At 35.0% G+C, this 18,453-nt stretch overlaps 1 protein-coding gene and 1 pseudogene across 2 annotated transcripts in view; one reads left to right on the top strand and one right to left on the bottom strand.

Moving 5' to 3' along the window:
• LOC141457697 (uncharacterized) overlaps positions 1-18,453 on the bottom strand; it is a 286,354-nt gene that overhangs the window by 52,263 nt on the left and 215,638 nt on the right. The gene's annotated exons all lie outside the window — the stretch shown is intronic.
• On the top strand, positions 1,497-1,619 carry LOC141459034 (U4 spliceosomal RNA; annotated as a pseudogene).

Genomic DNA, 18,453 nt, shown 5'->3' with positions numbered 1-18,453 from the left:
TAATATGTAAATAATAATTGCTTTTTAGTGGGTAATCAAGTTAATTAATGCCTTAAAATTTTTAAGGAAGTGTTCTACCCTGATTTTTTAATTACGCTACAAAATTTTAATCGTCCTCACCTCAACAATAAATTCAATAAAGTTAGGTGTTTTCCAACTATGGTCAACTTGAATAACCTCAAATCACTGTTTCATTCTTTTAAACCCTACTTCCTGGAAGCTGGACGAATCATTTGGCAAAATTAAGATGTGAAAATTAAGGGCACTAATTACAAATCCGTTTTAAAGATTTCAAATATTTTGATTTGAAAAAAAGGAATTCTATACTACTTCCGACTTATTACGCAATATTTTTAAAAGTTATATGCAAAAAAAAAAAAAAATTATAGCAATAGTAAAGTAATCGCCTATTTTTTCAGGCGTGGTTTAACGTCCAACTACCAAATTAGGTGTCGTGGACGGAGGCGACTAGCAAACATACTTTACTGTAAATTTCTCATATAAACCATTAAATAAAATCCAAGGCCTAGACCGGGGGAATCGAACCCACTAAACCAACAATACATCTTAGCTTTGCTTTGCGGGTCTAGCCTATAACCGCCTAACTTACTTTACTATAAATTTCTCATATAAACCATTAAATAAAATCCAAGGCCTAGACCGGGGGAATCGAACCCACTAAACCAACAATACATCTTAGCTTTGCGGGTCTAGCCTATAATCGCCTAACATACTTTACTATAAATTTCTCATATTTACCATTAAATAAAATCCAAGGCCTTGACCGGGGGAATCGAACCCACTAACCAACAATACATCTCAGCTTTGCGGGTCTAGCCTATAACCGCCTAACATACTTTACTGTAAATTTCTTTTATAAACCATTAAATAAAATCCAAGGCCTAGACCGGGGAATCGAACCCACTAAACCAACAATACATCTTAGCTTTGCGGGTCTAGCCTATAACCGCCTAACATACTTTACTATAAATTTCTCATATTTACCATTAAATAAAATCAAAAAAGTTAGAGAGCAAAATCCAAGCGATGGAAATGCGTTATTTAAGGAAGATTTTGGGGAAGACGAGAAGAGATAGGATAAGAAATATAACAGTGAGGAAAGATATAGGTGTAGAACCTTCCATAGACATAATAAAAAGAAACCAACTCCGCTGGTACGGACATCTTATGAGAATGGAGGACAATAGAGTTGCCAAATTAGTATACGAGGCAAGAACAGAAGGGAAAAGACGTCGAGGTCGCCCTAGAAGAACTTGGGAAGAAGAAATACGGGAAAGCCTACAGGAAAAAGGAATAGAATGGCGAAAAGGAAAGGAACTCGCCAGGAACAGGGACGAATGGAAAAGTATATGCAAGACCTCTACACTGTCTAGGCGGTAGAAGAGGACGGATTATGTATGTATGTAAATAAAATCCAAGGCCTAAAAACCGGGAATCGAACCCAGTACCACAATGCATTCTAGCTTTGCAAGTCTAACCTTGCGCAGTGGCAATATCGTGACCAATGAAAGCCTCCTGAGGTGCGATTATTGCTAGTTGAAAAAGATTGTAGCAATATTTCGGGTACTAGCGATTTTTAATTTGCCCTAACAATGTGCGCGTAACATTATATATCGAGCCAGAAAAGAGGGATAAATTCCCGAATGGCGGAGCGAATAATTGATAAGAATAGAATATTAGAAAAAGGGCTAACAGAAATAAGATGAATTTGATTGGTAAAAAGTTTATTGAATGGTAATAATAATAATTTAAGCGACGATCTTTCTTTTGCAACACCAGGTAATTCTCTAAGAAGATTGAAGAGAAGATGGCCCCGCCATCTACTCTCCTCAGTATAGCAAGAGCACGTTAATGGAGTGACACCATTGGGTGCCTTCTCCAATCCATATTCCTAATATAGTTATCTTAAATCACATTTGCTTGTTGCAACAGTTGTTGCAGTTGTGATGATCGATAATTACGTGGCTAAATGAATGAATTGGTTGAAAACCCCAAAGAAGTACCCAAGTCTAAAACAAGTAAAGAAAAGAGATCTACCTAACAGAGATGTGCAGCATACTTTCTCGCATGGTGTAGGGTAGGGGATCAATTTTAGGCAGGCACCAGTGATGATGAGTTGCGGGCTTAGGAATACGAAGGGCAGCCTCAGCGTCCAGACTGGGAAAATGAGAAATGAAAAAGTGAAGAAAGAATTGAGGAAATTTCTCTTCAGGAATATGACCATGAAAGAAAAAGGATGAAGAAAAAGTGTACCTAAAAACGATTCTAGGATAGTAATTGCCAATTTTTTCAGGCGGGCTTTACGTCCAATTACCAAATTAGGTGTCGACTAGCAAACATACTTTACTAATTAATTTAATGGTTAATTTCTTTTATTAACCATTAAATAAAATCCAAGACCTAGACTAGGGGGAATCGAATCCACTAACCAACAATACATCTTAGCTGTAGCCTATAACCGCTCGGCTACCGTGGCGCCTCTATTCTAGAATATTCTTCGCCTTAAAGGAATGATGGATAACCAAGAACTAACTTCCTAGAGAGGCGACGGTATTGAAAGAAATACGATCCTAGCGAAGAAACATTGGCACGCCGAGATAATCAATGGTAAGAAGGGATGTAAAGGCAACTGAAAGTAAAAGGAAAAGATTTCAAAAAGAAGATTCAGTAAACAGAAATCTCCAGCAATCACCAAAGTCCAGCATTAGCCTCCAGCTACTGCTCAAATCAACAGAACAGAATACGCCACCACACCCCTTGACATATCTTCTAACCGCAGCCTCAGACAAACATGCTGTATGGGACGATATTACATACATCTTTAAAAGAGCATCAACGTAGGTGTAGCTCTTCGATTGCACAATCAAGGAGGAGCCATCTTTCTGATCTCTATTTTTTTTTTTTTGCGCACGCGTGGGGCAATTCAATGCACAGACACACACAAAGCTAACCTCTTTGGTCCAGTCACCTTATTACATCAGACAACACTAACACACTAAGAACTATATATACTCAGTTTCTTTCAGGTTAATCTGGCCTTCTATGTAATCAATATTTATTACATGCACAGACACAAAAATATATATTACATCGTCCCAGACAACGCCCCTGCCGACTTTACTTGAACTAGATATTCGATTCGTCATGAATTCTACTCTCGAACACTTTCCGTGATTTTAACACTTTTACTTTCCTTGATAATCGGTATTATGTTCGATTTTTATCATAGTAACTTGGATATCAAATTATTCTTGTACAAAGTCAATATATTATTATTAATTTCGGGTTCAATTAGAGTTTATCGATACAAACTATCAGACAAAATTTTATTTGTCCTTGTGAGTTCTCAGATCAGCTGATTTCTAATAATAAATAAAAACCTTTATAAAATAAGTACCTTTCTTATTCATTGTGTAGTGGCTTAAGCATGTACAAAACTTCATATCAGATCATTGTAATGAGTTCACTCACTCTTATCGAGACTTATCAATGATCTTTGAATTTTTACTCAATTCAGCTGCTTTCAACGTTTCTTGGATTTGCCACTTTTTCATAGACGAGGCATGGGGGAGAGCTTTAAGGTTTAATAAACGTCATAGTTGGTACTGTAAAGTTCAAAATTAAAAAAAAAAACGTTATCTTTGACAAGTATGTGGATTAGCTGTTACCGAAGTGTTGTTCGCTGTAGATGAGGTTTTCGATGATTACAGCCACGAAAAGGAGATTTTAGTAGCTATTAATCTATAGGCACGAGAGGAATATTGTAATTTGATTAGGAAGGCTGATTTACTGACTAAGAGTTATCGGCTAGCATTATCACTTACTTAGGTACGAGCGGAAGTTACAATAACTAACTGGGGTAAACTAAATATAAACTATTTCTAAAAGAATTGGCTAAACTTGATGACGGAGTAGAGTTAGGTCGTGAAGAATGAATCCTCAGGGAGTGAATGCAATGCCCTGAATGCAATTGAGTGTCCCAAGCTTGGAGTCCTTATATCTGGGGCAGCTTCTACTGTTCTGAGCCCTACCTAGGCTTCAGCCCTTCTAAAAGAATTGGCCTAAACTGAATGACGGAGTAGAGTGGCGTCGTGAAGAGAGTGTAAGAATGAATCCTCAGGGAGTGAATGCAACGCCCTGAATGCAATTGAGTATCCCCAGCATGGCGTCCTTATATCTGGGGCAACTTCTACTGTTCTGAGCCCTACCTGGGCTTAAAAAACCATTTAAACCTTTCACAGCCACCTTTTTCCCAAAAATTTGGAATTCCCAAATTCTGTGCCACTACATTATCCTTACGTTTATTAGGATTGCTCAGTAGAAGTGGACAGGATCGATCCTTTACTGTCCACAGGAACTCTTAGAATTTCACGATTGGATGCTATTCCTTTCCAGGATTTATTTTGCCTTTTTTTTTTTTCTAAAATTATTAGCCTCTAAAACTGTTTTATGTAAGTCGAACTTTAACCTAAAAAAAAGTTACTAAGCCCAGCTTAAAAGTAAAAAAAAACAAACTTTGCATTAAAAAAAAGAAGTTTGTTCTACATTATTGTGAACAATACAATATCATCATGAAGCTCGCCATGACTGGGAGGCTACAGAATAACAGATGGCCTAAATTACTTTTGTGGTTTGACTAGTACAAATTACCCCTCTAATATCCAGTCCAATTTTAAAACCAGAATCACCAGAAACGTCCAATACGAAATACATATTTAACTCTTCTTTGTAAATAGAACCAATAACTCTAAGAGTGTTATTCTAGTACAGATTTAGAGAATTATATCTAAAGCTACATTTGTAATCTATATACGAGTATATAAAATATATAAATTCTTTTAGTTATTTATTTATTATATATTAATCTGGGATAGAGTATTGTCTAAAAAATTAAATAAATGAAATTACCCAGTTTGGGCTCAGTCTTCTATTGCTGAGAATGTAATCTGTTCAGTTTCTCACCTGAAACAAAATGAAGATGGCCGTTGTAATTTAATGTTTAAATAAATAATGGTATAAATTTATTTTTAAAAAAATCCACAATCAATAAATAAAACATCCTTTGACGCCTTTATAAATCACAAAAGATCTTTTTCCTGTCTAAAGTGGATTTAATAACCACACCTCTATCCAAGTAATTCCAATCTCCATTTTTTTTTTTTTCCAAGTCTAATCAAAATTCCAGACCCATCAAGGTTCATTTCTAGAGTATGTCTAACTTGGAGATGATTTTTTTTATTTTTAAATTTAAATATCAAGTTTTAAATAAATACATATTTGAGTATGCGTAATCCTGTGTGGGCGTGGATTATTTTAGAATGAAGAGCGTTTGTACTTAAGTACTATGTATTTGTATTAGACCAGAATGTAGTACGAGAAAAAGCTAGCCACCAGAATGGTACATGCCAAACCAAATATGGTCAAATTGATGATGTAACAGGTCAATAGGTCAAGGAATATAGTTTATCTGAAGAGATAGATACATATATAGGGTCACTCCTTGTTTTTTTGATCTCTTCTCAAAGCGGCTTACATGATCATATATCGGAAAATAAATTTTTGTATCTCTGAATACATTCTTTATTCTTAAATATTCGCATACAAAAAAGAAGAAGTAAAACATTTAAAAAAACTGCTCGTATTTTTAATAAATTATATTCCTCTAAGTATGAACAAAAATATACAAATCAGGTTATATTTTTCTAACTTAAGAAATAAAAACTAAAGTGCGGTTAAAAGAAGTAGTTTTTATGTAATCAGTTTGAAATTCTAAACTGATTACATATAACCCAAAATAGAATACAGTATGCAGTATCTTATAGTCGATTTTGTTGATTCCATCACAATTTTTCTTCTTTTTTTAAAACCTTATTTGTATTTATTTAATTTTATTTATAGTATATCAGAGATGAAGATACTTTGATGATATCATGAACATTTTTTTTTTCCATCATCATAACCTTATTTGTAAATAATAAGGTTATTTTACTGTTTTCTTTTTTTTTTTTAAAATAAACTTGGTTTTAAAAGGTAAATAGTGTTACAATAATATATTCTGTATGGTCATCTTGTTAAAGTAATGCCTAACTTTTATTTAAGGCAGGCTATCGATCAGTTGAGGACGGAAGCGAAAAATATTAATTATTGCAAAATTATTGAAATCCTTCTCGGTCCTATTCTTTGTTCGATTCATTCGGTTATCATTGCTACTTATAGCGCCAATGCGTTGATTAAAATACAAATAAAGGAGAGAAAATTATATAAATAAATAAATTAAATAGTTAAATGGAAAACGCGATTACAAGTTAAGGGGGTCGAACCTCAGTACCGCAATACATCTTAGCATTGCGGGCTTAGCCTATAATGTTCAGACTATAACTAATAAATTAATGGAAACACGATTACAAGTTAAGGGGGTCGAACCTCAGTACTGCAATACATCTTAGCATTGCGGGCTTAGTCTATAATATTCAGACTATAACTAATAAATTAATGGAAACACGATTACAAGTTAAGGGGGTCGAACCTCAGTACCGCAATACATCTTAGCATTGCTGGCTTAGCCTCTGATACACTTTTAAATTTTAAACCTAATGGAATACCTACCCAAATTATTGTTTCTTGTGGATACATCAATGTGGTTCAGAACGTAACATAGATTTCATTTCAAAACCGGATATAAATACAAGCTCATCTGTCCTCGTTTCAATATGTAAATATTGATCTACAAAAATTTGTTTATAAATATAATATAATATATTTCAGTTAAAACTGTGCGACAAGATATATTAATATTGATTCCTTAGATAGGGCCGGGAATGTCCCAGATCTCCTGATTTAGAGTTGGCTAATTAACTCTACATGTTCCTGGTTATTTATAAAAAAAAAGATAATTTTCCCCCATTTTTTCTCTTTGAACGTACGAACTAAATAATAAACTGTAACAAAATCAGCTGTTTAATTTAAAAGCAACTCTTAGACACTTGTCAAAAACTTTTAATTAGACAACTTGTTACTAGTTTTGAGATAATATTTGTCTTTTTTTTTTTTTTTTTAAGGATTAGTTCTTTTAAAAGGTTACTAGGTCTTAAACTTATACGTTAATAAGTTTGAATAATTTTAATTTTGTAGTTATTTTGTGTTAAGAACACTCTAATTAAATCCTTTAATTTTTGATGTTAATTAGGCAGTCATTTCTGTTATTTTGTTCCGTTAGAACAGTTTAACCCGGAAATCGTCTCGTTAGGCGCCTGATTTTCAAAAATGCTAATAATAAAATTGCAATGATTCGCGTTTAAAACTTAAATATTAGAACATTTAACGATAATTTTTTAAAAGTTTTAAAAAAAGTACGTCCTCTCATTAAATGTATTCATTCTAAAAAAAAATATATAAAATGTTAAACATAGTAATCTTAGAGCAAAAGTTGAACCTAATTATTACTAATTTATAACATAATCTTGGGTATGGAGTAATTTTAAAATAACTAGAAATGCGATATAAGTTGTAGTAATACTCATATAATTTTTTTTCCCCTCTTTTTTTAATTAGCAGTTATAAATGACCGGAAATGGTTATTGACGCTACAGGAAGAGTGGACTAAGAGCACTCTGATGGACACTAGTCATTAATTTTGCTTTAGAAAATAAATTAAACTTTGTTAATGAGCAAATAATTTACTAATTTTGGTTAATTTTTAGCTTCTTATGATAATTTGTGGTTATTTTCGTGTTTAAAGGGGCTAATTGTAGGTATACGAATGTTTTGGAAGGGTTCACGAAGATTGTCACAATAAAAGTTGAGCTTTAGCACGTGGCTACCATCTTTTGTATGCTGCAGATTCTTTGGGGAGTTTACAGTGTTGATATTGTTTGTTTTTTGGCCTGGCCAAAAATTTAGGCGATCTATCTATCGTGCTCTTCACTGTTCGTCAGGAATGGCCCTCTACTAGTGATTAAACCTGGGCGGAGGATTCTCCTAGGTTCTCCCTAGGGAAGTTGTTGGAAGATTGAAGAGCCGCTATTCAATTCTCTTGGAGCCATAACAATCTTCCCTGACTCCTCCATAAAAAAAACAAAAAAAAAAACAGTAAGTAAAGTAATTGCCAATTTTTTTCAGGCGGGCTTTACGTCCAACTAAACCTAATTAGGTGTCCTGGACGCAGGCGACTAGCAAACATACTTTACTATAAATTTCTTTTATTAACTTTTAAATGAAATCCAAGACCTAGACCCACTAACCAACAATACATCTCAGCTTTGCGGGTCTAGCCTATAACCGCTTCGGCTATCGTGGCGCCTAGGTCATTGTATGGCTTAGCCATCAGCGAAAAAATCTCAAGTTATGTCTAAAGACAAACTCGAAGCCCAATACAAAACTCAAATATTTCAGTGTTAAACAAATAAATAAAAAAAAAAGTATAGTCTCCTCAAAAAAGAAGCATTATAGCCTCAACGCCCGTCTCAAGCCCATGTTAGTCAGGAAAAGCTACTTAGTCCGTGAAAGGGGGCCTACAGCTCTTACAGCTCTTTGCATCCAACCTTTCGGCGCACTCGGTTCACATGACCGAGTCTTGCATTGAGCATAAATGCGCTCCATCTCAGCGCCAATGACAAGAAATACGTGTACTTCTTTATTACGCCAGAGAAACAACTTACAAATTACTAGAAAACAACTTTGAATGTCTACAAAGAGTTTAAAACTTTAAGAAAAGCTTCTCCAGTAGATTGATTCCTTATTAAATCCTGTATCTCCTGCATAGCAACCGCTACAGGTAGCCTGGAATTAGATCACTGACACGTTGAAACCAGAGGGGATCATGTTTCTAAAAAAAACCACTGATGGGTAAACCAGGACCTTGGCAAAAAAAAAAAAAGAAAAAAAAAAGTGAGATATTTGATCTTTAAAAGAAGCCTTTTCCAACTGGCATTCCCTCAGGAAACGGGACCCTTCCCATTTTTCAATAATAATAAAAATAATAATAATCCAAATTTTTTAAAAATAAAAAATGACAACTATTAATGACGAAACAAGTATTTAAAGAAAAAGGAAAAAAGTGTCTGCATCAATTTCTTCAGACGCAAATTCTTTAGGCGCCTGCTGGTGGCCTTATATTTTATTTTGTGCACGCGCTGTCTCTTTCGAAGGACTAAAAATGAAGGCTCTACAATTCACTGAATTCTGTAAAAGAAGAAGATAAACAGCCTCCAAGATACTGGGAATTTACATACTACTGGTCACAATGAAAGACGAGGAAAAATATAATCCCCAAGTTAAAAAAAAAAAAAAAAAAAAAATGCCAACGGAATTTTCTAAAAAGTAACCCAGTGTTGACTAAATCGCTTTGGTAATCGCTTTACTCCGTCACCTGATTCATTATTCTATACGCAGGGTTTATTTATATTATGGGCCAACTATGTGCGCAAGAATTTCACACTGTAATTAATCTAGAAGTCAACTCTTCAATTACTTAATTAATCAAAAGTTTCCCTACCTCTATCCTCCCAAAATAAGGAATTTTTTTTTTTTCAAAATATTCAGCGCAAATATTTTCAAATTTTATGCGTTAATTTGTCACTAAATTTGTTTTAATTTTTTGTTTTTTCTTCTCTCAACCTCATATTAAATTAAGGATTCAAATTGGTGAGGAATCGGTTCAATTAAAAAAACAAACAACTCGTCTTTTTGCCTTTTTTTACTGTTTTCTAAAAACTCAACCAACCACATATAGCCACGTAAGCTTCAATAATTATAAAACAAATTTATTTATTTTTTATTTATTTATTTATTATTTATATATTTATTATTTATTTATTTATTATTTATTTATTTATTATTTATTTATTATTTATTTATTATTTATTTATTATTTATTTATTATTTATTTATTTATTATTTATTTATTTATTATTTATTTATTTATTTATTATTTATTTATTTATTTATTTATTTATTTATTTATTACTGTGTTTCAATTCTCTAAATTTGTTTGTATCGTTTTATCTGTAATATCCAGGCCCTGAAGGAGGCAATATATTTGTCGAAACGTTGGCTAAAAAAGACGGAGTTGTTTGTTTCTTTATTTGGACCGATTCCTCGCTAATTTAAATTCTTAGATTTAGATTTTAGATTTTGAAAGGCGGGACGGAACCCATGCTCCAAGGCATCGCAGCCACAAGAGGCTTAATTGTGCCTTCTTCCCCTTTTGAGCCTAATAGATGAAACCTCCCCTTCTAAAAAGGTTGAGGACTTTTCCCTACCTGTTCCTTTTGCGCTACAATCTCCTTTGGTGCCTCCAAGTTCCCAAAGATATTGTAGCGCAGCCACTCGATTGCAACACAATTGAACAACAGGTGAGAGGCCCGTTTCCTGCTCTTCCTGACACAGTCTGCACAACGTTTTCAAGCTAATAAGCCCCCACCTTGTACAGAACTGTTTCCTGAACCTGCCGTGCCCTGTGAACCCAAGGCCTGCAACCCCAGAGTAATCTGATTTCTGTCCCAGCCCAGAGAGTCTCTTTATTTTCTTTGTTTACACAGCCAAGGACACATGACACTCTTGCCGTGTTTGACCCCCCAGGAAGCATCACCCAGTTCTTTTCATGTTCTCTCTTCAGATCCAATCTCTGAGAGCCTCACGTACTGTACCGTTGTTGATCCCCAGGACTGGTTCCAGACCAATGAATGGAGTACTTAGCTCCATTCCTGGCCAGTTTATCAGCTAATTTGAATCCTTAAAATAATATTACTACGATCACTAAAATCAATATAAACACCTCTTTTTAGAGGTAGCTTTATGAAGTCGAGTCACATTTTTAATATTGAGTCATCACTGGAAAAATACTCATAGTTTATTTTGTGGTTTCCTGTGTAGCTTTGTTTGTTTAAGCAAGTAACAAATTCAAGAACTCAAAGTGGCAGGGACATCAAAGGTTTCTCTTTATGTGCAGCACAAATGGACTCGTCAATTTGATTTCAGTTAGAATTTTGTATAAAACGGAAGTTCCACTTAATTGAATTTTTGGGGGTGGGGGTTATTTATTAATTTATTTTTTTGAGATTCTCGAGCAAATGGGGTTTAAGATGCCATTTCAGTGGTTTAATATATGGTTCTATGACTCGAATAACATTAAAGAATATTAAAAGTTGATGTGGAGAACTATTTCGGTTCAGTACAGCCACAGGCAAACTTGAGCTCACCAATCCAGAATCTCATTATTACGCTAGCCACTTAGCGTTTCCTTTCCTTCCTTGAGTTACTTCCAGTAATTAGATTCAAACGGAGGCCACTAGCTAATATCTTTAATTGGTCCACAAGGCCGCTGGGGCACTGGTTCAGAAAGCTTTTTATTGGGGCGATTCCAGAGCTCCAGCGGCAAGCCAACCCTACTTCCACGTAGTGTGGGCCGGAAGCGTTGCGTCTAGGCGTGACGACTAACAGGGCTCTGGCGGGTCGGTGTGTCTCCTCCACCGACTTCCTTTTCTTTTCCTCTACTTTACCCCATTTTCCTTTTCTTTATTCTTTTTCCTTATTCCGCCTTAGTCTAATCCTTATCCCTTGCCTGCGCTATGCTTGTCCCGGTTGGGTTCCGCTGTCGCGGTAACTTCCTGCTGTTGTGTTTTCATTAAGTTAGATCTGGGTTTGGTTCCCGTTTGCTGGAGCTTGGCTTGAATCTGCCTTTGGAAGTTCTCACTTTCTGTCGACTTGTTTAAATTTAATTCTTCTTATCGCTCTAGTATCCTCTCCATTGGAGGTGGACAAGGAACAATATCCATTCGTTGGCTACGTTCCTACCTCGATTTGAGTCGTTCTTTTAAAACAATCCGATCTAATCTCTACTGGAGCCTTTTCCCTTAATATTTTTAATCTCTGAGTTGTAGGCCTACATAATCGTTTTCTAATTATCTGATGTGAAGCTTTCGTCAGTCGCTCTAATATGTTAAGGTACTGTACCACTGACGAGACAAATCTATCTTTTGTCAGAACTGCTGATGAGTGCAGTTCAGATCCTAGACGTTATATGTTCAGATGGAGGCTGCATGAGACGAAAAAGGAGCCTCCAAGACTCGTTGAGTTCCGCCTGTTTATTGCATAATTTAAAACGAAATAAATAGATATTGAATTTAAGTGTTGAAAGATACAGATTATAAATAGTTTTGAGTATAAAGTAGGCATGAGACAAGTCCAGTACCCGACTTCATTGTATTAACCTTTTCAAACAAGTTTATATGTTAAGTACAACATTACCACTTAACAATATATGTGAAAAAAATCATTACAAAAAGTACAGTGTACATCTACATATATTTTTCTACCTAGAACAACATATTCCTAGCCATTCTTTGTCTAGAATATTTATGAAAAACTATATTATACATATTTGCATTTGTATAGTATTTCATACATTAACATATTACGTCTATTATCATATTCTAGTTGTGGTAAAGCAAGAAAAAAAAAAAAGCGTAGAGACAAAGAACGTAGAAGATACAGCATCCCAAGATGATGGTCCTAAAAAAAAAAAGTAGAAGAAAATAAGATGAGATCTCATTCCTTTGCAAAAAAAAAGAACAGCTAAATGCGCCAAGATCACACCTACGCATTGATCATAAAAAACGCATTTTTCTACGATTTAAAACAATGTTTTTGTTCCTACGATTGCCAGGAAACTATCATATTTTTTGTTAATGTTTAACAGTTATTTACATATGTATATTTTTTATTTAAAATTTTGCTATTTTATAAAACAAGTTTGTTGAAATATATTTATATAAATAGTTTTACACAAAGTATTTTATAATAATAGACAAAGGTTCCTGTTTATATTTTTTATTTTTTCACTTCCTGTAAATGAAATTATTGAGTTCGTATCAAAATTTTCAATTTCCAAATTAAGATTATCACAGTTTGATTAATTTTAATATACCTACTCCCAATTCACAATTTGCATACTGTAATTGTGTTAAACACAATAAGGGAGTTCCGTGTACGACTTAATAGTTAAGCACATAGAACAATGACAGAATAAAGCACTAAACAAACTCAAAAATTTAAAAACAATATTAAAAATTAATTGAGTTATGCTGATCAAAAACTCTATAGACATACATACGAGGGTCGTTTGAAAAGTCCGTGCAAGAATAAAAACTACTTAATTTTTTGGGGTAAACCTTTTTTATTTTTCAACATTGTCTCCTTTTAGGCTTATACACTTCGTCCAACGCTGCTCTAGTTTGTTGATCCCTTCCGAATAATAGGATTTGTCCAAGTCTGAAAAATAGCCATTCGTTTCTGCAATCACCTCCTCGTTTGAATAAAATCTTTTTCCCGCCAGCCATTTCTTCATATTGGGGAACAAATAGTAGTCCGAGGGAGCCAAGTCTGGAGAATAGGGGGGATGTGAAACGAGTTGGAACCCTATTTCCATTAATTTTGCGACCACAACTGCTGAGGTGTGAGCTGGTGCGTTGTCGTAATGGAAAAGGACTTTTTTGTGGGCCAATCGTGGGCGTTTTTCTTGCAACTCGGTTTTCAAACGGTCCAATAACGATGAATAATATGCACCTGTAACAGTTTTACCCTTTTCCAGATAGTCGATGAGGATTATTCCTTGCGAATCCCAAAAGACAGTCGCCATAATCTTTCCGGCCGAAGGAACGGTCTTCGCCTTTTTTGGCGCAGATTCCCCCCTTGGTAACCCATTGTTTAGATTGTTCTTTGGTCTCAGGAGTGTAGTGATGTATCCATGTTTCATCCACAGTGACGAAACGACGCTTAAAGTCCTGCGGATTCTTCTGGAACAGCTGCAAACCGTCCTTGCAACACTTCACACGATTTCGTTTTTGGTCAAGCGTGAGCAATCGCGGCACCCATCCTGCGGATAGCTTTGTCATGTCCAAATGTTGATGCAAAATATTATGTACCCGTTCATTCGAGATGCCCACAGCACTAGCAATCTCACGCACCTTCACTCTTCTGTCATCCATCACCATATCATGGATTTTATCAATGATTTCTGGAGTAGTAACCTCAACAGGGCGTCCAGAACGTTCAGCGTCACTTGTGCCCATATGGCCACTCCGAAAATTTTGAAACCACTTATAAACTGTTCTAATCGAAGGTGCAGAGTCACCATAATGTTTATCAAGCTTCTTTTTAGTCTCCTGAGGCGTTTTGCCTTTCATAAAGTAGTGTTTAATCAACACACGAAATTCTTTTTCGTCCATTTTTTGAAAAAATCACTCGACTTCCTCGATTCAAACGAATGCCAAACACAAAGAAATAGACCGATCTGGCTGAAACTTGGTGTGTGTTCTTCCAAGAGATGCTACTAACTAAACATAATCTCGATACGCGCCAGTGGTGCTATCTCTCTGACTTTGCACGGACTTTTTAAACGACCAATTTTTTCCCTTCCGGGTTTAGGCGACCATATAAATGGGATATATCCAATGATATCATGATTTTAAAAATTTGTTAAAAATCACCAATAGTTTCTTTGGTTGTGCTGAGAGGGGAAAGAAATATTTCACTTCCTTAAGGAAGCTCAAATTAAGGTAGCTTAAGTGTTGGGCTTAAACTTCAACTTCTCGTGAACGGAAGAACTTTACTGAACTCATTTTTCATTCCTGTGACTATAGTTTTTGATAGTCTTCACCTCGATCATTTGAACCGAAGAAGACTGTGCTGCTTTAACAATTAGATTAAGGAAAAAAGCGGAAAATGCATGACCGGAAATCATGTGCGTATTTCATGTAGGTTTTTTACTAGATTTTTCCATTTTCGTGGATCTATTTCTTTTAATATATTTACAAATTTTGTTTTGTTATTTTCACTAACAACCATCTGTTATAATGTGGCAATTACGCAGCTGGTGTTCATCTAACGAGAGAGAGAGAGACAGAGGGAGAGATCCTCTATGCTCGTATGTGGGTGAGAGAGTGAGACGGAAATTGAGATGGTAAGGCGGTCATCGACTTCTCTGCTAGATGATACTGGCCGTGTGTACGTACGTACACTCTTCTCCCATCTACGTATATATATATATATATATATACTGCTGAAGACGGTGCCTGCTTGTAAAGTGAAACCAGAGTAGGTGTACAGTCCGTGCAAATAGCAAACTGACACCTATCTTAATCATTCCATCAGGCAGACTCTTCTACTCTAGCTGTAATCATTGGGTTTCCAAATGTATATATATTTTACTACGCCCTCGCTAAGATCATGTCATAGGAGAAATTTCTCTGGTCGATTTTTCTGAAATTCATTGGCAAAAATAATATCAGTCCCCCTTTGGAGATTAAATAATAATAATAATAATATCCCACGCGGAGGTCCCGGGTTCGAATCCAGCAGCTGACCCTTAGATTTTCTCTTCCTAGGAGCTCCTTACAGCTCACTGTCCGGTGATGGACAGTGTTGTCTGTAACGAGAGAACACTGTCCGGAGGCCGGCAGTGCACTGGTAAAAGCTTTGGGTGCTAATAACCTCAGCTGTTGATGCGCCAAAAAAAAATAATAATAATAATAATAAATAAGAGTAATAAATAAGAGTAAGAGTAATAGTAAGTAAGTAAAAAGTAAAGTAAAGTAATCGCCTATTTTTTCAGGCGGGGCTTAACGTCCAACTACCAATTAGGTGTCGTGGACGGAGGCGACTAGCAAACATACTTTACTGTAAAGTTCTCATATTAACCATTAAATAAAATCCAAGGCCTAGACCGGGGGAATCGAACCCACTAAACCAACAATACATCTCAGCTTTGCGGGTCTAGCCTATAACCCCTAACATACTTTACTATAAATTTCTCATATTAACCATTAAATAAAATCGAACCCACTAAACCAACAATACATCTTAGCTTTGCGGGTCTAGCCTATAACCGCCTAACATACTTTACTATAAATTTCTCATATTAACCATTAAATAAAATCCAAGACCTAGACTGGGGGAATCGAACCCACTAAACCAACAATACATCTTAGCTTTGCGGGTCTAGTCTATTAACCGCCTAACTTACTTTACTATAAATTTCTCATATTAACCATTAAATAAAATCGAACCCACTAAACCAACAATACATCTTAGCTTTGCGGGTCTAGCCTATAACCGCCTAACATACTTTACTATAAATTTCTCATATTAACCATTAAATAAAATCCAAGACCTAGACTGGGGGAATCGAACCCACTAAACCAACAATACATCTTAGCTTTGCGGGTCTAGTCTATTAACCGCCTAACTTACTTTACTATAAATTTCTCATATTAACCATTAAATAAAATCGAACCCACTAAACCAACAATACATCTTAGCTTTGCGGGTCTAGCCTATAACCGCCTAACATACTTTACTATAAATTTCTCATATTAACCATTAAATAAAATCCAAAACCTAGACTGGGGGAATCGAACCCACTAAACCAACAATACATCTTAGCTTTGCGGGTCTAGTCTATTAACCGCCTAACTTACTTTACTATAAAGTTCTCGTATTAAACATTAAATAAAATCCAAGGCTTAGACCGGTAATCGAACCCACTAAACCAACGATACATCTTAGCTTTGCGGGTCTAATCTATTAACCGCTCGGCTACCGTGGCGCGTAGTAATAGTAATAATAATAATACTAAAAATGAAAATCGCTCACTCAGGTCCAGGATTTTTGAGAACCTGCCAAAGTCTGCCTTAAAGATGAGAAGCTGGGCCCATGCCCGGAAGCAAAGCTCCACCCTTCCGGTTTATTGTGACAAAATTTATGAACGACCAAAGGACCAAGTGTTTCATTCAGGTCATTAAATAGTAAATTCACAAAACAAGAAAATGTTCTTCTTTTAGATTGTTCCCCGTGTTCCTCAACGTGTCCTTTTTTTTAGTCCTAATACTGGAGACAACAAGATGGAGACCAGTTGATCCGATTTGGCTTTGTATTCAATAAATCTTCTTTCTCTTTTTTTATCCCCCCCGCTTCCAAGAGTCCAACTAAAATGCGTGTTTTTGTCCTGTCTTTAGCCTCGTTTCCTTTATCTTCTTCCACTTCTGCCACTAAATCTTCTTCTTCTTCTTCTATGGAGATTTAGGTTCATTAAAGAGTTGATGATCTACATTTTTAGCTTGGGTTGTTCAATGCTTTTAGCTGGGTTGGCGTTTCCTGTCTTTGTGGAAGAGGTCATTTGTTTTTTTTTTGGTATTCTTATTTTAATTTTCTGTCACTGAATTTCTGGATAGGACATCCTTTCTTTAGAAACGATAATTGGATAAAAGTCCTCCTCCCTTCGTTTCTGGAATATCCCAGATTCCCTGCCTTAATCTTCTCTCTGCTTTTTAAACTTCCAACAAAAGATTTATTACGATATAAAGAAGAAAAAAAAATACTACAAAAACTTTAACCAAATTGTCCAAATATGGGAAGCTGTCCAAAGTTGGTCTAATTGATTTACTATGGCGATTTTACCACAACAATCTGGTAGCCAAAGAATCTGGCTGAATCTCGAAATAAAGATTAATTGATCCAAACTTTTAGACCTATAGTGGTCCACGTACGCAGCATCAATCCCTCCTACTTCTTATTGCTCTCTTCTACAACTACTACTCTTCCTGGTTATTTGCAGGTGTAAAAAATTATGCCTTAGAGTTCTTTTTTGTTTGTTTGTTTTTAACCTGATGCTGTATTCAATTTTTTTATTTTTTAAAACATCCAATCCAATATTTTAATTAATGACTTGAAGTGTACCGTTTCACACAGGTAAAAACTGGAAATTATCGCGGAGAGTTTGATATATATTTAGCGATTTATTCACGATTTTTTACATCAACTTTTTTTAATGATTAATGTCTATTATTTATCTTTCATTTTTTAGGAAGTTTATTAATTCAAAATGATAATATCGAAAGTAGCTTTTTTTCCCCAACCCTAAACGTTCAAATTTCAAAAGCTTATATCTCTTTTCGTATTCATCAGAATTTTGTAAGTTTGCAACTCGTTCAAAACTTCAAAACTCTATATCTCTCATTCTATCGTTCCGATTTCAATGATTTCTTCACCTAATTGTAGGGAAAAGTAAGCTCCATAACTGATATAAATAGCATTGTATTAGTGATGATAGTTATTGAGATATAGAAGGTTAAATTTTGAGGGTTTTGTAAGTCATTCAAATTTCAAACCTCTATATCTCTATTTCTATCGCTCCGAATTCAATGATTTCTTCACCTAATTGTAGGGAAAAGTAAGCTCTATAACTGATATAAATAACATTGTATTAGTGATGATAGTTATTGAGATATAGAAGATTAAATTTTGAGGGTTTTGTAAGTCATTCAAATTTCAAACTTCTATATCTCTATTTCTATCGCTCCGAATTCAATGATTTCTTCACCTAATTGTAGGGAAAAGTAAGCTCTATAACTGATATAAATAGCATTGTATTAGTGA

This window comes from Rhodnius prolixus, unplaced genomic scaffold, assembly GCF_049639745.1.
Source record: "Rhodnius prolixus isolate KJV_2025 unplaced genomic scaffold, Rpr scaffold_5, whole genome shotgun sequence".
In the NCBI taxonomy this organism is placed as follows: domain Eukaryota; kingdom Metazoa; phylum Arthropoda; class Insecta; order Hemiptera; family Reduviidae; genus Rhodnius; species Rhodnius prolixus.
Note: the sequence above shows the minus strand (reverse complement) of the source record. Positions and strands in the feature narration are given on the sequence as shown.